We start from the raw sequence: 23522 nt of genomic DNA on the forward strand, positions 1-23522 counted from the left end.
TAAATTAAGGGTTTGAGATAGGAAGATTACCCTGGATTACCTGGGTAGATAACATTTATTGCGGTTATAAATTATAGTTGTATCATAGTTACACTTTGTCAATATAACTATTTAATTTGGAGGCACAATAGATTAGGATAAATCCTGTAGTCAAACTGATATGAAAGACAAAATTATCAGGATAATTAAAGTCAACATTCTCTGTTCCACCTTTCCGGAATGAACCAGAATTCCCTTATTTCCTATTTAGGCCCAAGGGCCAGACTGTGCCTGTAGGCTATCACAACCAGATACTCACACAATTGCCTCATTGATTCCCATTAAGTAACTCATATGCTCTGAGTTATAACTAGATCTAATTCAGGACCTGTCAGGCTGTCAGGCCAGATTTCCATGATGCAGCCCCTGATCAAAACATCTAAGGCCAGAGATTCCAACAACCTCTTTGATCCTATAAATTTAAAGAATCTTTGGAGTAAGCCCTCTGCCCCATACCACTTCTTGGAGACCCAGATAAGTTCTGGGAGGTGTAGTTTTGCTTCCTGAATTGCTCTGGATGATCTGATCATCCAACAATTTCCCAGCCATCCTCGCCATCATTTAATCCATAGCTACACAATTGAGACTATTAATTAAATCTCAGGTAAAAGCTTTAACTTTACATCTTTGTAATTAAGAGATATTTTTATACACACACACATGCCAAAATCCTTTTTAATTAAAACCTTTTGGTAGAAATACTCTTACTTTCCATTTTGGAGATGGTGAGAAGTATATGAAAAGTCTGATTCTGCTCAGGGCATTCCTGTTTTAAATCAAACTAATTTTTCCATAGAATTTTCAGTGATTTTTCCCCACTCTTAATACACTTCAGCCAGGCATGTTCCCTTTGAAATTAATTCCAGTTTGTGAAATTCAAAAGATGAAGACTATTAGGAATTTAATTTCATATTGGTGGTTTCTGTGGCTGGGTAAACATTATTAATGTTTTCATAATGGCATAATAAGTGATTTAATTCACTAAGCACAATGGACATATGGTACCATATTTGTATTAGCTCTGCCCAGTACATGAAATCACTGAGTATAATTCATATACCTATTTTTTCCAACTAACCCACTGTATTTGAATATGAATTTGTCACCATTAGTGAAGATCTCCAGTTAATATGAACTATGCTGGGAGAAAATACACCGTTAGATATACAGGTTAATAACCTGAACATATAAAAAATGGATGATTAACAATTTAATTCTGCAAATATTGGGATCTTACTATGTGACAGGTTCCTGTATCCTGAACTGGGGATAAAAGAGTGTTGAGCCAGATCCAGCCCTGCTCCATGGAGTCTAGTGTACAAACGGGGTACAACTCTTGCCAGAGTCACGATGTAGGTAATCGTGGCAGAGAAAGCAGGCTGTCTTTCTCACTATCCATTCCAACCTCCTTTGCTGTAAATGAAAATGCGTGGGCCTTTCACAAAAGGCAGGAAAAAAATTTTCCTTCCTTCTATGGTCTTTCCCACAACTTGTCAGGGTGGATTTTTTTTTTCCTTCTTTGTCATTTAATGTCACACTCCCAGAATGGCGGGGGCACTCAGGTTATGAGTGCAGACACTCCTCTCCCGCGCGCAGGGGCCCTGCCCACAATTCTGCACACTGGCTGCTGGGTTTCCTTTCTCACCTGCTGCAGGACCGAAACCTCCCGGAGTCCAGTCAGGCATCTCTCTTTCCCAAGGCCTGCCACCCCAGTCCAGAGGATGGGCCACCTGTCAGTGCTGTCACTTCCACGGCCAGACGTCCTAAGCACCAGGACAGAGGCAGGTAAGAGACTCGCCCCCCCCACCGTGTCACCTAAAGCTTGGTGCTGTCATCAGCTTGACAGGAGGACTTCCTAGAACTTCGCAGCCCGCTCTTCCCACAGATGCCCCAGGGCGCATGCGCCTGACCAGAACCAATCTCCGTCTTCCGCGTTCTCACTCCCACGCCCGGGAGGCCAACGTAGCTGGGCCATGGAGGCTTGCGGTGCCAGGGGATGAGGTACAGACTGGCCAAGAACTTGTCACAGGGAGGTGGCAGGAGGAAGGAGCTGAGAGGTTCCAAGCTCCCAGTGCCAAATCCACTGTCCTAAACAAAAACACAAATTTGAAGATACAGTAGGAATTTCAAGATGGCAACCTCAGAGTGTTGAAGTCCCAAGAATGTTATCTTTCTCAGCGTGGGATCTTGAACAACTGCATAAGTTACATGCTCATGAAGCAGCTCCTGAGTGGAGAGAAAGGGTGGGAAGCTTTCATCTCATGCCTTTGGTTAGTAGCAAAGGTTTCTCGTCATCAGTTTCCTGAAAAAATGTCAGGAAAAGACTGTGAGGTTCTTAGGCATGCAGAAGCTGTGTGATTTTTGGAAACTAGTAGGAGCTGCTCCTAGAAGCTCAGTACAGAGTCTGTTCTTAGAGCTTTTCCCATAATTCTGTAAAGCATCTAATAGCTGGCAATAATTCCCATAGCCCAACCAGAAGGGTTCAGTTGCAAACAACAGAAAGCACAACGGATACAGTATTATAATTCTGTCTGGAGAGGCATGAAATAGGAACATTCCAGGAATAAATTGACTGTGGCGGGGGCATGTTTAGACACAGAAGAAAGCATTTTATGTTGCAAATGTCATTCAGTGCTAGAAGAAGAACCAGTTATACTAAAGGAGAAACATCACAAAAATGAAACGGCTGTGTCATTCTTCACTGCTCTTTATAGCATGAGTTGGAGAGGTTGTCGAGGCAGAGCAGTGATTAAGTTTGAAAGTGGCAAATAGACACAAATTGTGTCCTTGCTTAGCAAAAAGTAGGAATTGTCCTCATGATGCATGAGCTTTAGATTTAGGTATATTTACTTGCTGTGTTACCTTGGGTGGTAAATTAATTCTCCAAGTCTCAGGTTCTTCATACTATCCTTCTAGGGTAGTTAGAGATGATTTATAAAAAGAACCTAGAACAATATCTAATACAGAGTAGATACTCAATAATTACTGTTATTATAATAAAATAAAATTTTGTGTGCAGGAACAGGCTTAGAAACATGTGGATTGCTACCATGTTGTCACCCCTACATCTGGGTACATCATTCAAAGCAACACCACCCCAATTCTCTATTGGATTCCTTGGCATCCATCTCCTATCCTCCCATCTATCCATCTACTGATCCAGTCAACTCACTTATCCACCCATCTATCCTTTCTCCCTTCTAAAACTAGAACTGTCATAAAAGTTGGAATTCAGTATTCAGAAGCCTCAAGACTGCCTCGTAGCCATCTCTCACAGCAAGCCCTGAATTAGAGGAGGGATTTACTCCAAAATAAAATGAATTTAAAATGCATATACAACTTTATCCTCAAAAAGTCACATCACATTTGTAACAATCACAGGAATACTAAAAATTTCCATATGTTTTGCAGGAGGTGGGTCTTCATGTCAGCTCCATCCTCCATATTAAATATTGATGAGAAATCTTTCTGTATTTTTGTATGTACCATTTCCTCAGCTTAGAATTTCTCTCCCTAGTTGATGTGATAAATTTAAGGCCCGTTTCATATTTCTGCTCCTCTTGAATCTTGCAGCTTTCCCAGCAATGATCACCCCCTCCTCACTACCAACATTGTATCTTGCGCACACCTTTACAAAGCACTTCTATAGTAAACTACAAGAATTTGTTTAGATTTGAGATCTTCGTTTATATTTTAAAAAATCTAACACCTAGCTCAGTTGGACACCTAGGGCTGCCTGATATATGCTGAATCAATTAAGAGCCTTAACAGCAAGCCCAAGCCCTTCACTCCTGACTCCATCCCATGCCAGCTGTTTAGGTTTCCCTCTTCAGTTATGGCCAGCAGCTCCACCCATTCTTCCCTCCTCTTGCGAGAGCTGTGAACCCAGCTCATTGTGTGGGGCAGCAGCATCTCCCCAGATCTCATCCACCCATTTCCATGCCCCTGTTCTGTCCTGTACCCTCTCAGACACATCCTGGAATTTAAAGGTATGAGCAGAGGAAGACAAGGAGGCAAAAACAAAACAAACCACAAAAGGGTTTCAGGAAGAATAGCATGATCGACAATGACAAATGTAGCACAAGGTAAGAGAGAGGTTGAAGTGCCAAATGTATTGAGCCTTACCACGCTCCACTTTCAAGCAAGTTGTAAAGAGTAGACAAACCAACAAGGCAGATGAATCTTTTGTCCTTTTGGACCTTGCATCCTACCATGCTAACACAATAAGTGAACAAATAATGTAATCATAGCTCCGAAGTGTGACAAAGGGGAAGAAGAGGGAGATAACATGAAGATGTTACCTATAATAGTAAACAGTTACTTATAATTACTCTTAAATTACTGCTGTATATCAAGTCTTGTTCTAAATACTACATGTGTATAATATCATTTAATCCTTACAGCAATCCTAGGAGATAGGTGCAGTTATTTCCTCAATTATAGATGAGAAACTGAACCACGGAGGGGTTAAATGATGTTTCCAAGGTCACAGCCCATGCGTGTTCTGGGGAAAGCCTCTCTGAGAATGGATATCTGAGCCAAGACCTGAGGGATGCTAATGACCCAGCCAGGGAGAGAATCCCGGGCTACAGGGAGAACAAGTGCAAAAGCCTGGAAGTGGGCAAGGGTTTGGGGGACTCGAAGATTGGAGAGGAGGCTGGTGGGGATGGATGATCAGGAGTGTGGGGGCAAGTGCAGGAGATGAGGCTGACAGGGAGCAGGAGCTGATCAGTTGGCTGGCACATTGCATGAGGAGGTGGCTAGTGAATCTGGAGTGACTTGAACAGCTGCAAAATGGAGCTATGGGGGTAGAAGTTAGGCTTAGTGGGTTGAGGAGAGAATGGGAGGTACAGAAGTAGAGACAAACATTCAGAACTGCTTAAAGAAGCCCTGTCTTAGAAAGGGGAGAATGGGTGGTAAAGAGAACCAAGACGTGGGGTTGAGAAACCTTAAATATGTGTAAGTGCAGTAGAAAATGAGAAGTTTAAAACATAGAAGAAAGGAGAGATGATTTTCTGAGCCAGTTCTGAATGTGCACTGAGGGGCTGTGATTTAGGGCACAGCAGAGGATTTAGGGTCAGAGAGGGGAGGGTCAGCAATTCCAGTGTGACTGGAGTGATGGAAGGAAGGAGGAGCTGGATGCATATAAGCTTATAACGGAAATGGAAAAAAGCTGGAGAGCTCGCATCTCCTTCTTCTATTCTGGCTACTTCACAGCTGTGTCCCACTCATCTGATTGAATACTCATGTCCAAACTTTGCTAGAATTAAGGCTGACTCTTACTCCTCTTGGACCTTGTCCTGGTCCTGTGTGCGCACTCCCAAGTCAGGCTCTTTCTGTAGATTACTGCTCCTGGCTCCTTCCCCGCTGACCAAAATGTGTTCAGTACAACAAAGTGCCTTGTGTCTATTTTCCTGAGACCTTGGAATACCTAAAGTCTTAGAATGGCAGTAATATACACTCAAAAATTAAAAATAACACATGAGAATTTATCTCTTCATCAATGAACTTTGTGACAAATGGCTTACTATGTTTGTAAACCTCACACCATGAGATGACACCAAAGAAATTCCATAGCTCCATTATCAAGGAAAACATTTCTGTATTGGGTGGAGTGAAATCCTATGAACAATCCCTTCAGGCAGCATTGATATCGTCAACCTAGACTGAATGGGATCATAGATTCTGACAGAAAATTCCACTGGTGCAAGACATCAGTGCAATGTGTTCTATAAAGCTCTTCTGATGAAATGACATGTTCATTCCAAAACACCTCCCACAGCTTATTCATCTCTTTTGAGAAAACTGTAATGGTTGTGTCTCTCCATTACTAATAAAGAGAATAAGGACAATCCATATAGAAAAGGATGGGTTACTTGCACTACTCAAAATGAGTTTTCCATAACAATTTACTCAGTTTTGAGAAGTCAATTCTTTCTTCCTATGAAAAGGCTGAAATTGTTGACATAACAATTGTTAAAGAAAATTTTCTCAAACTTTCAGGTGTGAGATCAGAGCATCTAACATATTAAATGGTGATTACAGTTGATAACATTGTATTATATAACTGAAATGTGCTAAGAGAATAGAACTTAAATATTCTCATGCACACAAAAAAAGATAAATATGTGAGGTGACAGATGTGTTACCTAGACAAGACTCCTTTCACAATGTATTCGTATATCAAATCATGCAGTACACTTTAAATACCTTACAATTCTATTTACTAATTGTAGCTCAATAAAACTAAAAAAAAAAAAAAAAAATAGTAGAATGATTTATATGCATCTTTCCTTCTCCCCCATCCCACCCTCAATTTTTTTCCCCTCAAAAAGTAAGCTCTGTTGGGCAGGAAAGAGTATGCACTCTGAATTATTATTTTTTTAAAAGATTGTATGTACAGAAAAATTTTAGAGTTAAGTACATTGTACTATACTGTCTAAACATCATATAGGTCAATCATAGTATTTTTCTATCTAAAAACTCACTATTTTAAACTAAATATCCTAGATTTAATCTAAATATTCTGTTTAAATTATTCTTCAGTCACAAGAAATAAGAGACTTTACCATATTAGTAGTCTGAAATATGAACAAACAGACTATCTGAGGATTGAGTGGAACACTCACGAAGGAAGAATATGAAAAGTTAAAAAAAAAAAAAAAGGCAGTCAGGAGCTCCAACAAAATGGCACATTTTTCTAACAATGCCATTGTGAGTTTGATCAATGTTTCTCATGATAAGACGTGTAAAGCCCTAAGTTACCTGCCAGTTTTATGTTATCAGACATCAAATTGATTCTGTTTCCAGATTTTTGCATTACAATTGAATCTAAGAAAAGAAAGCTGGTAACTACTAACTGTTAGGTTTTGTAATGTTTTACTATTAAAGAGAAAGAAATAGGAGTTGTATTTAGTTGTATTGGGTATTGTTAAAACATAAACTGAAGTATATTAAATATTTTAAGGACTTATTTGAGCAAATATTGTTTCTAATTGGGTAGCACCAAACAGGAAGTGAATTGGAGTGCTCCACTGACAGGAGCTACCTGCGAGACTTTTATAGTGAAGAGGTAGAAGAAAGCAAGGAAATTGCCTGACTGGCTATAGGTGAAGCATTTGCTTTATTAGGAAAAGCTTAATTGGTTGGTTGTGATTGGTTGTCTTCAGGTTTTGACTTCTTAACCCGGGAGGCATTTAAAGGTTTTCGTTTTACTTTGCGTACACTAGGCTGCTAAGGTATTAGAACCACCTCTAATTACCGCCTTGTTTAATTAATGTAACATTATATATTTTTAGTTACAACTTACCAGTTAATTTGAGATAAGAATGAAAACTAGGGTATGGAGACATCACCATACAAGGCTGATTTAAAAAACCAAAAAAGAAACATCTGACTTAGAAGATCCTGTGTAGATTCCCTACTGGATTTAACTCAACTGACTGAACATTACTTTGCTTTCATAAACTTTTGGTTGCCTATGGTTTTTCAAATAAAATGACCAAAAAATGCATTATTACATCCATGTTTTGGCAATTATTAGTTAGGACACTAACTTTAGCTGTAAGCACAACAACTGAAAGTGACTTGAGTAATTAAGAGAGCTAACTCTTTTAGGTAATAAAGTGTCTTATGTAAGGCTGTCAAGGACTGCAGCTCCAGATCATTGACAAACCAGGGTCAGTCCTATCTTTCTGCTCCCCCATGCCTGGCATGTGGCTTTTCTCCACATGGTCATGAGATGGCTGCTATACTGCCTCATGCCTCATCTCCCATCAGGGTCAGGGGACCTTAATTTATCCCTTTAAAAGAGCAGTTTCAAAGTTTCATACAATGACTTACATACTACCAGCTAGAATTCGGTCACATGGTCACCTCCAGTGGGTAGTCTCTTAGAAAGTTGAGTATCCTAGCTTTCAAGCCATTATGCAGAAAAAGGCAAGAATGAAAGATTGCTAATGGCTTTTAAGCCACCCTGTCTGCCTCTGTGGTCAAGGGGGATGAGGAAGTTTGTAGAAAATACGAATAGGGCATCCAAATAATTTTCTAAATCACAGAGAACATTTCCTTAAAAAATACTGACGTTTATAAGTATTATTGGTTGGTACTACAAGGCTGATCTTATTGATTTGGGGAGTCAATGTAAAAATCATTTACTTACCAGTGAGATGGTTTCTCAATGTGCTATGCTCCTGTCATGATTTGACCTTGGGCTGACCTCAAATTTTCCAAATGCTTCCATTTAAACTCTGGCCACTTCTAGACACTCAAGCTTCAGAATAACATAGATCTCAGCCCCATTATTCCTTTTCCAAGCTGTATCAGGAAAAAAAAAAAAAAAACGGGCACTGCAAGTTTGTATAATTCTCTTAAGTATCAGCTAGTTAGGAAAGCAAGGTGTTAAATGGTCCCACTTACATAATGATTCTATATATTAGAATCAGCTAGGAATCCTTTAAGAAATTCTGATAAACTGATTTTTAAGAGCTCTGTAGATAATTCTTACATGCAACTAATGCTGAAACTACTGCATTAGAAGAAGGAAAAAACTAGAAATAGCATGGAAAACCTTGATCAAGTTATTGAGCCTCTTTAAGCTCAGTTTTCTCATCTATTAAATGAGTTAAACCATATAAACAGTTTCGTGCATAACACATAGTAAACACTTAATAAATATTAGTTATTGTTTTGATGATGCTAACATATATTTTTTAATATGAAATTTATTGTCAAATTCGTTTCTATACAACACCCAGTGCTCATCCCAACAGATGCCCTCCTCATTGCCCATCACCCACCTTCTCCTCCCTCCCACCCAATATATTTTTGAAAAAAAAAAAAAAACATTCTGTGAGCAAATGGAGTTTTTCCAAGGTAAACAATAAACTGTAAGAGCAGAGATCTTGAAGATAGCAAAATTGGGTGTTTAAATCCCAGCTTGGCCACTTACTAGTTAATTTGACATTGAGCAGGTAAACCATGTGATCTGTCTCAGTTTTTTCATCTACTAAATATGAATAACAGCTATTTCTCAGGTTTTGAAGATTAGAAGATATCATGATTGCTAAAGTGTAATTTTCAAAAAAGTAAAATCACAACTCTTACACAAATATAAAACAGACATGTACCAAAGATTTTACTCAACTCTCCAATTACTGAGGGAACAGATATGATGGCAAGACCTGTTCAATGAGAATTTTACTTACAAAGATCTACAATCTACCAGTCAAAATTCATTTGCATTGATGTGAACAGAATTATTTGCATTGCTATTTGTTTTCACAGTCTGACAGCTACCCCTGGAAAAGACAGCAGGAGTCTTGCCCATTTCCAAGTCCTAACATGCAGTTGAAGCACACAGCAGAGTGTACCCACCATGTATTAAGTACTGATTAAATGGTGGTTCCAGTTCTTGTTATTGTTGGGCAATATGATCATTTACCTAAAGAAAGCAAAGCAAATCAACTAAATGTATTAAGACAGATTAGTCATTACTATGACACTAAGTATTCATGCTTTACATTCCTCTCACTACTATGAACATACCAATGATAGATGTTTTTATGTAAAGAAAAGTCATGGTCATATTCAAAAGTAGGGCAATAGATAATCAGTAGCACTAAGCAGGAGCTGAGGCCTCAGGCAGCCCAGAGTTGGACTTCTGTGGAATGACAGAGTCAGGTGTCCTTACTAAAGCTGGAAGCCAGGACAGTGTTACTCTTCACCAGCTTAATGACTGGATCTCTCTGATATCTCCAATCACCAAGGGACGGAAGCCAGAACCACCGACTAAGATCATGCCTTGGGCTAGAGGTGTAGAGGCAACCAAAAAACTGACAGACTGGGAGGCTTGGAGAAGAGGAAGATGTAAACTCCCACATAAAATAAGTCATAAAACTAAAATTTCAAAGAAAATGAGGAAAATTAACACTAAGAAAGGCAGCAAATAAACTTAGAGTGTTAATAATAGAGAATATGATACAGCCATTAATTGTGGAATATTTAACAACATGGAAAAGCATGTTAAAGGAAGGAAAACATGTCAAGGGGAAGTCAATGTTTGTTTGCTTTTTTTAATGTTTATGTATTCTGCAAGAGAGAGAGAGAAGGGGAGGGGCAGAGAGAGAGAATCCTAAGCAGGCTCCTTGCTGTCAGCTCAGAGCCCGATGTGGGTCTCAATCATGGGTCCCTAGTCTCACAAATCATGAGATCATGACCTGAGCCAAAATCGATTCAGATGCTTAACCAACTGAGCCACTCAGGTGCCCCGGGAGGTCAACATTTTTAAGACCAGTCTGCTCCTTGGCCACTAGCCCTCAGCTCCGTGTCTATCCTGTTTTTCTTCCATTGCAGGGAACTGGAAGTCTGCATACTCCAGTCTCTTCCATACTCTCTTTCCAGCTGTATCTCAGAGAGAATCGCCGATGGGAGACACTGGCAGAGACTGGGAATGAAGAGGACTTCCTGTTGGAGGTAGCTCTGACAAACACGGCAGGGCACCAGGCAAACTTGAGCCCCTTGACAGGCAACATGGTTTGGACAGCAGGATTTCTGGACTCGTGTAACATCAGTAGGATTCTTTTTTAATTTATTTTAATTGTCGTTTTCTTTCCAGTCAAGCCAAGAACCTTAGAAGAGGTTCTATATTAAGAACATAGCCAAGGAAGTGTAGGATTGTCAATGTGGTTGTTTTAAAGTTAGCCTCTCAGGCATTGTGATTGAAACATAACCCTGATGACTTCCACAGTGTAATAGAATGCTTCACAAAAGGTTGCTGAATTGTGGGATGTAATAAAGTCTGCCTAGCTTCATTTCCAGTGCTGCAGAACTCCCTGCTTCCTGTAAGTCAGCTGCAGTTAGGTTCCAGCAGCGTCAGGAGCACAGTGGCTCCTGAGGTCCAGGCAACAACATCTGCCTTTCTGCTGCTCCTGTCTTGGGCATGGTAGCAGCCTCCAGCCTCCAGCCAGTCTTTAGGTGAACACGCCTTCCCTTTTTTGGTCCTTCATTTCCTTGGACATACTCGTAACTACTTTTCTGTAGTATGTTCGCTCTGGGTGGACACTGACTGATAGAGCTGGCTTCACCAGCGGAAAGCAGGTAACATTCAGCATTTTTATATATGCTGAAAACTCTGAGGAACAATGATACTTAAGGAACTGTGAATGCCAGTAGGAACTGACTTGTTATGCTAAATAAAGTAAATAACTTACACACTGCAAATGTAGATACATATCTATAGAAGGAAGGCCAGTTTTCTTTGGTTACTAGAACTGCAGGTGATTTTTATGTGGTGAGAGGACTACAAATGCTGGAACCAGCTTCATTGGGCTCAAATTCCAGGTCTTCTGCCTCCTACGTGTGTGGCCTTGGGCAGGATTTTTAACCTCTCTGCCTCAATTTCTCCAAATGCCAAGTGGTTGAAATAATCTCTCAAAAAGTCACTTGAAGAAAAAAGCCAGTAAATGAAGTTAAAGAACACAGGAAAGAGCCTGGTGTATAGTATTATATAAGTGGTTTTCCCAGAAATCAATTTTGAAAATGATTTAAATTTTCTCATTCTACTAAAGGATATATATTATAATCGACCAGAAAATAGGTCATACAAAAAGAAAGATGTGACATTCCATAAAAAGAAAGTATAAGTCATTTTAGAGATACTGTTAAATTTTTAATTTAATTTTTACAGTGTCACAGGGCTTTAGAAGCCATATCCTATTAGAAGCCTATCCTAAACCAACGCTTGGAGATTGTGGGAGGGGACTACATGAGGGTGTGAAGGAGATGGGAGTTGTTGTGGACCACCTTGGAGACTGGCTAGCACAATCTGGAATGGGAAGGTCACTGTCATGCTTATTGCCAAACTAATTTTTTCACTGAGCCAGTTAGTAATGCATGCAACTAAGAGTAACAGGAACCCCAGCAAAAAAGTGATTTAAACAAGAAGAGGTTTATTTCATGCCACAAGAAGTCCCAGAGTAGGGAGTTCATACCTAGTATGGTGGTCAAGGATGCCATTGACCTGGGTCAACAACCAGGCTCCTCCTGGCATTGAGCTGTAGCACTCTTAGTGATGACAACAGCTCTAGCAGATTCCCTGGCAGAAAGACACCATGTGGCACCAGTGACCTTCCCTTTACACCTCATTGGTCAGAATCTCAGCATGCAACTTTTAGCTACAAAGCAAAATGGGGAATTGGGTTTTTAGATAGTCCAGTCTCTAGTGTAGATGAAGGCAAGGAAAAACAAGGAAAACTGTGTTGATTGAGCCCACATTTTCTAAGTTCAGATTTTGAACAGTTCATTTACCTAAGGTAGATCATGAGGCAGTAAATATTGGAGCTACATTATAACATAAAAAAGTATAGGGCTTTACATGTAAGAGGTTCTTATGAACTGTTTCTTGAGTTAATATATTATATAGTATTAGGTATTTAGCATCTCTTATAAGCATTAACCTTATACAATCATTTCCTAGAATGGCTTTGTATCATATTTGCATTCATTGAACAAAGCAGATTTTCCATTACTAGGAAGCAAAGAGAGTAAAACAATACAATAATTTTATGTAGTTTACTTTCTCTTAATTTCAGGGTTTGCATTACAGGTTTTAATCTGTGCATGAAATGCCCAACCCAGCTCCACTGAGCTCAGTGTTCTCCTGCCACCCACTGTGCCTCAAACCTTTTCCCCTACCCTATAGATCTGTCCTCATGTGTAAGTTCTTTTTCTATCACTGTTCTTCTTTGTTCAGAATTTTCTTCTTTCAATAACATAAAAATAAAAAGCGATAGGGCAAGTGATTAAACACATTCCCTTTAGAAAAAAAAAAAATCGATGTTATAAGAAACTTTGTAAAGGAAACAACCCAAAAAACGAACTGCATTCTGAAAACACCATGAAATGCCAACATAGCATTTTTGTACTTCAAAAAAATGTCTTCAACTTTTATGCCAAGCTTGACTTGAAAATTGAAGCTGTTAAAAATACACACTTAATTTAGTAGCTTTTAATTCACAGGGCTTTTTCATGGGTGGGGTTGCAAAGTGGTAAGTTGAATTTTGCCACAGAGGAATATACTGCCTCTGTACAAGTCAGACTTTTTACTAAGAATAGACTTGTGGGATGCAGGATAATTAAAAAGTGCTTGGCATAATTGAAGTTCTGGTGAGGAAATGATTAAAGTCATGGCCTTGCATGTTGGGTGTATACAAACTACTTTAAAACTTGGATACTGGAATGTATGGCCTTAAAAGGATTGCATTAAGATGAAAAACATAAAATGCCACTGATAAACCATACTTTCATTTTTAAATAGAACTGAAACCACTAAAATTATATATTGATTTTTACATGAATAGTGAAACTTGCTACACCTATTATAATATAGAAAAAATGTCTTTTTTTTTTAAAGGGTAGTATGCTTTTACTTAAAATAGACAATGGAAAATAAATTACAGAAAAATGTTTACTTGGCCGTTTCAGCATTAACTAACATTTTCAATGTTATTCAGTATCTCTAGCTTTGTGGGTCACTAAAATTTAAAAGTATTTAAAATTAAATCCTGTTATTTATGAAAGAACCAGATACTGTTTCTTTCTTGGACTAAATTACTTAAAGAATCAGGCTTTTTTTTTTGCTTTTTTTTTTTTTTTTTTTTTTTTAATGGTTGAGCATTACGAATAGGCAACTATTAGCAGTGGCTACTTTGGGGAGTGGAATCCAGAGTAAGAAGCAGCTGAAGTAATACTTTTTAACATCATATTCCTTAGTACCATTGGAATCTGCTTTTAAATAAACACTATTACGACCATAATTAAGTTATTAATGATAAAATTAAGTTGAAAACCTTATTGAATCAAAATCACTTAAGAAACTGAAAAATAAGGCATGAAAAAAGAATTGCCTTGACTGAAACTTAAAAAATACCTTCACATATGATATGAACTAGTTTCAAAATAGACTGGACCTAGATCGGGAATTATTATCTTAAGATCATACAGGAAAATTAAAATGATAACATTTTGTTTTGTGTTATAGTATTTTTTAAAATCTATCCTAAAAATCAAGAAACCTCATATTCCTTATTAAATATCAGTTGACCCGTTAACAAAAAGAAAGACCATCTTTTTCATAGTAATTTTGAGGTCTCAAAACATGCTTTAATTACCAGTTTCAGGGTTCCCAGGTTAGGTGTGAACCCCATGAAATAAGTTAAAAATAAAAAAATATAAATTTAAATGATTATTTTACATATGGCCACAACATTAGTTTTTATTTGAAAGTAATATTTATAGTGCACTATTATAAGACCAACAAGTGGTTTTATTATCAGACTAAATTATCCTATACTAAATTATTAAGGACTGGGAAGGGGAGAGGACAGAAAAAGTAGCAAACTCCTATCTCCATGAAAAGGCATTGAAACAAAAACAGTGAAAGAGGCACAAATTATCAGGCAAATATGAAGAAAAGGTGTGTAAAGGTAGCAATACTTACACTATCCAATTATAATTCAAGACAAAAAGGCATAGAAAATGAAGCCTATTTAAGTAGTATAATTTATAATACATCAGCTTTGTGACTACCCACAAAAGATTAAAAAGTGAATGGCCTAAGACCATCACTCCCTTTAAAAGGAGTAAATAATAATATGCAAATAATAGCATCAAATTTTGTAGAATAAAAATAATACATGTAGGAGGACAAATGATCAGAAACACACATGCAGTGGAAGACTTTAACGTACATCAGCAATAATATATGCCAGATAAAACAGACAAAATAAGGAAAATTTACAAAATTTAGAAAAGTCATAATGAATAAATGCAGAATAACAGAATTAGAAAATCACCATTTTAAGATTCCCTAGTGAAAATAATGGATCTTGGCAATGATTATCAATGGCTGCCTAAAAGCATTTGGTAAAAGTTGACATAATTCTTTTTAATGAATGAAGCAGTCTGATATCACTTGAATCCACAGATCCATTTTAATGGTAATAATGGTAGGAAAACCAGACATTACATTACTCTTAATGTGATGCAATTGAAAGAGTATACAGTATCCACCTATGACGTATTCTTGCCAAAAAGATTTAAAACTGAATTCAGTCAAGATTTTAGACCTAACTACTGGTTTACAGAAAATATAGAAGATGCAGAAACATATTAAATAATGCCATCAGGATGTAATCAGCCAAATAGACTATAAGAAACTGTGGGGCAAATGATCCAATTTATTCTGTAAATAAATGTCATGAAAGGGGAACTATTAGATATTCAAGAGACATGTCTACCAAATGCAGTGTGTGAATTCTGTTTGGATCCTGATAGGAATAAGTCATTTGTAAAAAGACATTTTAAACACAAATTATACTCAATAAAAGTATAGTGTTAGCCATTAATATTGTTAATTACAATCTTATACTGCCTACTTAAAAAGGCAAGAGTATCGACGGGAATACTAACAGAATTAATTAGTAATATAACTAGAAGATAAAAATGATACTTTTCATATATACTATTAATCACTAATAAGAAGGTAACAATTCTTGATCTATACAAAAAAAATCCAAAATTCTTAGAAATAATTTTACAATGAAATATGTGTAAGCAGTTGGAAAACTGTAAAACTTATACTGATAGATACAAATGCCTAAATTAATTGAGAAATGGGGTTATTTATACCTTCTCCCATTGCCTTAATAATCATTAAACATTAAATGTGCTTTAACTCATCCTACAGTATACCTTGGTTCCTTATACTCTTATTAATCTACTAATTAATAATGTATGCCAGTTAACTTTATTATTTGTTTATTTTAGTAAAAATATCTCTTTTTACTTAGGAATCCCAAAATCATGAACTGAAGTATATAGTTACAGAATGATCTCATTATTAGCAGTTAAACAGAGAATCATAATTGGATCCTTTGCCTTTAACAATTTGGGGTTTGCTAATTCATTTGTAAACTTTGTAGGACTGGGAAGTTACTGTAGCCCATAAAGTTTCATTATTTTTCTGCTATGTTCCATTTATAAGGCTTCTACCACCAGCAGCAACCTGATAACTCTAAACCAGTTTAGGGAATATTGCTGTCCTCACCATTCCAGTATTCTTAGTATTTACAGTGATTACATTGTCCATATAATGTAATTGTGGCAGGAATTAATGCCATCACCATAGGCCATTGTTCTCTCTACATATTTACCATACCATAAAAGGACATCACATTGAACCAATCAAACTTTAATGTGGGAATACATTCTAATAAGGCATCATTCCTCAGCTAAGTATCACAGTAAATTCTCAACATATTCCTGGTTCAACTATTTATAAATTAAATAAAACATTTGTTTGTGAAGTAGACCTAAGTTTACATTTTTATAAACCAAAAGATTTTCTAAGAACTGCAGAGGATCTTTATTTATCAACTGTAAAATACTAAGCTATCCAAAGACTTAGAATTTAAAGAGTTAAGAAAATAACAAATAAACAAAAACTCAACCATACATGTCATTTTGTTTCAGTCATTTTCCCATTGCAAATAATAACTTTATCTCAGCTATTACAAAACCAACTATACTGCACTCCTTACAATGGAAATTCTGTGTTCTTCTGGATGAGGAAAATCTGTAGTACAGAGAAAGAACAGAAGAGAAACAGGTGGCAAACAGGCGAATAAGTTGCTAATTTATGTTTCCAATTAAAGGCTATAAGTAGTCTAGATGAGCCATGGAATAGAGACACAGAATGAGGAAGGGTACAGGGATTCTGGCACACCTACATATCATCCCAGATCCAAAAGGCATCTAGAGTTAGTACTAGTTCTCTGACAAGGGGTGTGAGAAAGTATTCACAGAGCCTTTCATAAGAGAAAGACCAGAAAAGATGAATGAATTTATTAAGGCAAAGGGTCTCAACCAGTGCCACACATAGGTTGCAAATGTGAAAGTATTGATCTCAACTTGTAAAGTGGAGTGATCTGGCCAAGACCTATACTGGCAAGAGCTCTGGGCCAGAAATTTCTAGCTATTAACATCCTCCTCTATTTACTATAGTTTGATGTTTAAAAAATATTATTTTCCATATGTGTCATGGTTTGGAAAAGGTTAGGAAGCTCTGTTGTGTGGGAAGAAAATAGATCTTAATCATCTTTGAATGTTCAGTATTTGGTAGCTATGTTTTGTGAGGGGACAGTTACCAATGCTGGACATGGCTAGAAACTGGGAGTTCAACCTTGGCCCCTGGGAGAAGACTGCTTCTGGGGGTCATAGAAAGCAGCAGAGCTTTAGTGGTTTGTGGAAAATGGGGGGCAAAGGGGTGGAGACTGAAGGGTGGCAAATAGACAGCATGTTTCCTCATCAAGCAATTTCTTGAATTCTGAAGCCTGTGTGGGGTAACTGGCTAAAATCTTAACCTGAAAACCTGTGAACAGAGCAGAATTACCTGCAGTCATCAGTGCTTAAGAGGAAAAGACCCTCACAGTCTCAGTTCAAATTCCAAAACAGATATGCCACTGGAAAAGGGATGACCAGAGGTCATTACCTGATTGGATTAAAGTAACCAGCCCATCCTCACTTAATCTGCTTAAAGAAAAAAGGTAGACCCTCTCTGGCAAAAAAATTAGTCATCTTTAATGTCTACAGCTCTTTAATAGAAAGAAATTTGGAATAAAACATATTTTATATAGAAGAAAAATCAAAGGAGAGAAAAGGGATAAAACAAGTAGTCCTAAGAGGGAAGTATATAGGAACACAGGCCTACCTTAAGAGGCAAGAAAAATCTCAAATAAACAACCTAACTTTACAACTAAAGAAACTATAAAAAAAACACAACAAATGAAGACTAAAGCCAACACAAGGAAGGATATAGTAAAGATTAGAGCAGAAATAAATGATAAAGAAACTAAAAATAAATCCAAACAATAGACCAGATCAATGAACCAGAAGCTGGCTCTTTAAAAAAAAAAATAATAAAGTTGATAAACCTCTACCTAAACTCATAAAAACAGAAAGAAAGAAAGAAAGAAAGAAAGAAAGAAAGAAAGAAAAGAAAAAAGAAAGAAAAAGACTCAAATAAAATCCGAAATAAAAGAGAACAGAGAACTGAAACCATAGAAACACAAACAACCAAAACCAAAGAGATAAAATTGTAAGAGAATATGATGAAACACTATATGTGAACAAATTAGACAACCTGGAAGAAATGGATAAATTCCTAGAAACATATAAACTACCAAAAGTGAAACAGGAAGAAATAGAAAACTCGAACAGACCAATAACCAGCAAAGGAATTGAATTAATAATCAAAAAACTCCCAACAGACAAAAGTCCAGGGCCAGATGGCTTCACAGGTGAATCCTACCAAACATTTAAAGAGTTAATACCTATTCTTCTTTTATTTATTTATTTAATTTATTTATTTATTTATTTATTTATTTATTTATTTATTTATTTATTTATTTTTATTGAGAGAGAGAGAGCATGCGAGCATGTTGGGGGGCGGGGAGGCAGAGAGAGAGAGAGAGAGAGGGAGAGAGAGAATCCCAAGCAGGCTCCACACTGTCAGTACAGAGCCTGATGTGGGGCTTGATCTCACTAACCATGAGATCATGACATAAGCCAAAGTCGAGGGTCAGATGCTTAACCAACTGAGCCCCCCAGGTGTCCCACCCCATACCAAACTATTCCAAAAACTAGAAGAGGAAGGAGAACTTTCAAACTCATTCTGTGAGGCCAGCATTACCCTGATATGAAAACCAGATAAAAACTCCACTAAAAAAGAGAACTATAGACCAATATCCCTGATAAACATAGATGCAAAAATTCTCAATAAAATACTACCTAACCAAATGCAACAATATATTTTAAAAAACCATTCACCGCAATCAAGTGGGATTTATTCCTGTGTTGCAAATGTGGTTCAATATTCACAAATCAATCAATGTGATATATCACATCAATAAAACAAAGAATAAGAACCATATGATTATCTCAATTGATAATCATTTTCTGTTATACAGAAAAGCACTTGACAAAGTACAACATCCAATCATGATAAAAACCCTTAACAAAGTAGGTTTAGAAGGAACTACCTCAACATAATAAAGGTCACTTTGAAAAACCCACAGCTAATATCATACTCAATGGGGAAAAACTGAGACCTGTTCTTTTATGGTCAGGAACAAGACAGGGATGTCCACTCTCACCACTATTTTTTTGTTTTGTTTCGTTTTCTGTTTTTACTTTTATTTGCATGTATTTTATGCAGAATTTACTCCCCAGCCATCAGTTTTTGTTTCTTCAGTTTTTTCTGGGGTATCTTTTTCTTCTGTGCAACCTCCTCTTCTGGTTTAGGAACAATCCGCTCTTTTTCAGTAAAGATCATCTCAATGTGGCAGGGAGAACTCATGTATGGGTTAATCTGACCTTGAGCCCTGTAGGTTCTACGCCGCATTTTTGGGGCTTTTTCACCTGGATGTGCTCAATGACCGGAGAATCTACATCTAAACCCTTAAGTTCAGCATTACTCCCTGCATTTTTAAACATGTGCAGTAAATATTCAGCACTTCTTTTTGGGCCACGGACCCTGTGTCCTGCCCCACTGTTTGGCCTGGGCACACCTACCAACTCCACCATTGTAGCATCAGAACAGCACACATTGCTTCTGCGAAGTGACATTTTCAGATACTTGGTGGCTTTTTGGATATGCATACCCTTGATGGCCTGGGCAGTTTCCCATGTGTTCTTAAAGTGAACACAAAGATTTGAACCTCTTGATTTGCATGATTTTGTCAGGTTTTCTGGGTCAAGTGAATAGTGAATCATTTTCAGAGATCACCTCAGGCTGCTTAAGGAAAGAGCTCTCACTACTATTTTTTAACATAGTACTGGAAGTCCTAGCTGCAGCATATCAGAAAACAAAAAGAAATAAAAGGCATCCAAAATGGCAAGGAAAAAATGAGACTTTCACTGTTTTCAGATGACATCATACTCTATCAAAAAATTGTTTGAACTGATACATGAATTCAGTAAGTCACAGGATATAAAATCAATGTACAGAAATCTGTTTGCATTTCTACACACCAATAATGAAGCAGCAGAAAGAGAAATTAAGGACTCAATCCCATTTACAATTGTATCAAAAACAATAATATACCTAGGAATAAAACTAACCAGAGGTGAAAGATCTGTATTCTGAAAACTATGATACACTGATGAAAAAAATTAAAAATGACATGAAGAAATGGAGAGACATTCCATGGTCATGGAATGGAAGAACAAACATTGTTAATGTCAAAACTACCCAAAGCAACATACACATTTTGTTAATTTTTTGTTTTAATTTATTTATTTTGGAGAGAGAGAGAAAGACAGAGTATGAGTCAGGGAGGGGAAGACAGAGAGGGAGACATAGAATCTGAAGCAGGCTCCAGGCTCTGAGCTGTCAGCACAGAGCCCAATGCAGGGCTCAAACTCACAAACTGTGAGATCATGACCTGAGCCAAAGTCAGACGCCCAACCGACTGAGCCATCCAAGCACCCCAAGTCAGACGCCCAACCGACTGAGCCATCCAGGCACCCCAAGCAACATACACATTTAATGCAACCCCTATCAAAATACCAACAGTTTTTTTTCACATAGCTATAGCAAACAATCCTCAAATTTGTATGGCACCACAAAAGACACTGAATAGCCAAAGCAATCTTGAAAAAGAAAAGCAAAGCTGAAAGCATCACAATTCCAGACTTCAAGTTATATCACAAAGAAATCTGTAGTGATCAAAACAGTATGGTACTGGCACAAAAAGAGACCTATAGGTCAATGGAACAGAATAGAAAACCCAGAAAGGAGCCCACAAGTACATGGTCAATTAATCTTCAACAAAGCAGGAAAAAATGTCCAATTGGAAAAAGATAGTCTCTTCAACAAATAGTACTGGGAAAATTGGACAGCTACATGAAAAAGAATGAAACTGGACCACTTTCTTACAGTATACACAAAAATAAACTCAAAATGGATTAAGGACATAAATCTGAGACCCGAAGCCATGAAACTCCTAGAAGTCAGCACAGGCAATAATTTCTCTGACATCAGCTATAACAACATCTCTCTAGATATGTCTTTTGAATCAAGACAAACAAAAGCAAAAACAAACTATTGGGACTACACCAAAATTAAAAGCTTCTGCACAGCAAAGGAAAGAGTCAATAAAACTAAAAGATAACCTACTAAATGGGAGAAGATACTTGCAAATGACCTACCCAATAAAGGCTAAGCCCCCAAAATATATAAGTAAGTTCTACAACTCAACACCAAGAAAACCCAAATAATCCAATTAAGAAAGGGCAGAAGACATTAACAGACATTTCTTCAATGAAGAAATATAGATGACCAACAGACACATGAAAGGATGCTCAACATCACTGATCATCAGGGAAATACAAATCAAAACTACAATGAGATATCACCTCACACCTGTCAGAATGGCTAAAATCAACAACACAGGAAACAACAGGTGTTGGCGAAAATGTAGAGAAAGGGGAACCCTCTTGCACCATTGGTGGGAATGCAAACTGGTGCAGCCACTCTGGAAAACAGTATGGAGGTTTCTCAAAAAATTAAAAATAGAATTACTATATGATACAGTAATTCCACTACTGGATTTACCCAAAGAATAGGAAAACACTAATTCAAAGGGAAACACGCACCCCTATGTTTACAGTAGCATTATTTACAATGGCCAAAATATGGAAGCAGCCCAAGTGTCCATCAGTTGATGAATGGATAAAGAAGATGTGATGTACACATACAATGGAATATTATTCAGCCATAAAAAAGAATGAAATCTTGCCATTTGCAATGACATGGATAGAACTAGGGAGTATAGTGCTAAGTGAAGTCAGTGAGAGGAAGAATTATATTATACCATATAATTTCACTCATAAATCAAATTTAAGAAACAAAACAAATGAGCAAAGGGGAAAAAAAACAGAGAGGGAGGCAAACCAAGAAATAGATTCTTAACTATAGAGAACAAATTGAAGGAAGTGGGTGGGGGAATGGTGAAATAGGTGATGGGGATTAAGGAATGCATTTGTTGAGATGAACACTGGGTGTTGTATGGAAGTGTTCAATAACTATTATTGTACAACTGAAACTGGTATTACACTGTATGTTAACTAACTAGAATCTAAATAAAACCTTGAAAAAAGGAGAGAGAAAATGTCATAGAAATATTAGGGAAAAAATGGATCAAATAGAAAAAGAAAAAAGACCATTAAATCTAATTATGTTAAAAATTAAATATAAATAGGCTAAAATATATAAATGAGGATTGTCAAACTGAAAAGGCTGCAAGCAAACAAACAGAGTATATTTTGTGGTTTACAAAATAAAATATAAAGCTATAGAAAGGTTGGGAATAATAGGATGGAAAAAGATACACAGTTGACCCTTGAATAACATGCAGGTTAGGGGCACTGACCCCCTGCACAGTCCAAAATTCATGTATAATTTTTGACTCCCCCAAATCTTAACTATAGCCTACTGTTGACTGAAAGCCTTACCAATAATGAAAATAGTCAACACATATTTTGTATGTCATATGTATTATGTATAATATAATGTATTGTACAATAAAAGAGACAAAATATTAAGAAAATCGTAAGGAAGAGAAAATACATTTACAGTACTTTATTTATTGAAAAAAAAATACCTGTGGACCCATGCAGTTCAAGCTTATGTTGTTCAAGGGTCAACTGTCTATGCAAACACTAAACAATGAAAGCTGGCATACCTATACTAATATCAGACAACATACTTTAAGGCAAGAAGCATTATTAGAGATAAAGACATTTAATAATGATAAAAGGAGTCAACTCATAGGAAAACATCCCAATTCTAAATCTGTATGCAACAAACATAGGTCAAAATAGATACAGGAAACACTGACAGAATTAAAATGAGGAATAGAAAAATATACAATAATGATGGGAGATTTTTATATACCTTTACTCTTCACAAATTTAATATTATTCAGGGAGATAGAGAAAATTGCCCGCCTGCCTTAGGACACTGCCCCCATAACTAAAACTGACAAGAATGTTTTTAAGGAAAAAAAAAAAAAAAAAACAGACCAAGCTCTCACATGAACAGAGAGGTAAAAATCATGAACAAAATATTAGCAAATTAGTTTAATCCAGCAATATACAAAAAAGATAATATAGGAAGAACAAATGGGTTTTTTTTCAGAAGTGCAAAGATGGTTTAATATTTGAAATCAATTAATCTAATTAACACTATTAACCAAAAAGAGGAAATCATATAGTTATTTTGAAAAATATATTAAAATAGCAATTCATAAAATTCAATATTCATTCACATAATTAAAACCCTTAGCAAACTACGAATAGAAAGGCATTTCTTAATCTGATAATCTATCTACAATAGCCCACAGAAAACAGCATACTTAATGAAT

At 36.8% G+C, this 23522-nt stretch overlaps 1 protein-coding gene and 1 pseudogene across 3 annotated transcripts in view; both read right to left on the reverse strand.

The window, feature by feature from the left end:
- Window positions 1-23522, reverse strand: part of ODF2L (outer dense fiber of sperm tails 2 like) — a 201896-nt gene that overhangs the window by 134837 nt on the left and 43537 nt on the right. For 2 of the 3 annotated variants that reach the window (XR_008295016.1, XR_008295014.1), the window contains 3 exons: window positions 8201-8355; window positions 1950-2127; window positions 1685-1802 (listed from right to left, as the gene is read on the reverse strand). The gene's annotated coding sequence lies outside the window, so the exon portion shown is untranslated. Of the gene's footprint in view, window positions 1-1684; window positions 1803-1949; window positions 2128-2901; window positions 2997-8200; window positions 8356-23522 lie in introns of all 3 variants that reach the window. The other variant, XR_008295015.1, reaches the window with a different exon arrangement.
- LOC128313916 (60S ribosomal protein L17-like) lies at window positions 18555-20041 on the reverse strand (annotated as a pseudogene).

This window comes from Acinonyx jubatus, chromosome C1 (assembly GCF_027475565.1).
Source record: "Acinonyx jubatus isolate Ajub_Pintada_27869175 chromosome C1, VMU_Ajub_asm_v1.0, whole genome shotgun sequence".
NCBI lineage: Eukaryota > Metazoa > Chordata > Mammalia > Carnivora > Felidae > Acinonyx > Acinonyx jubatus.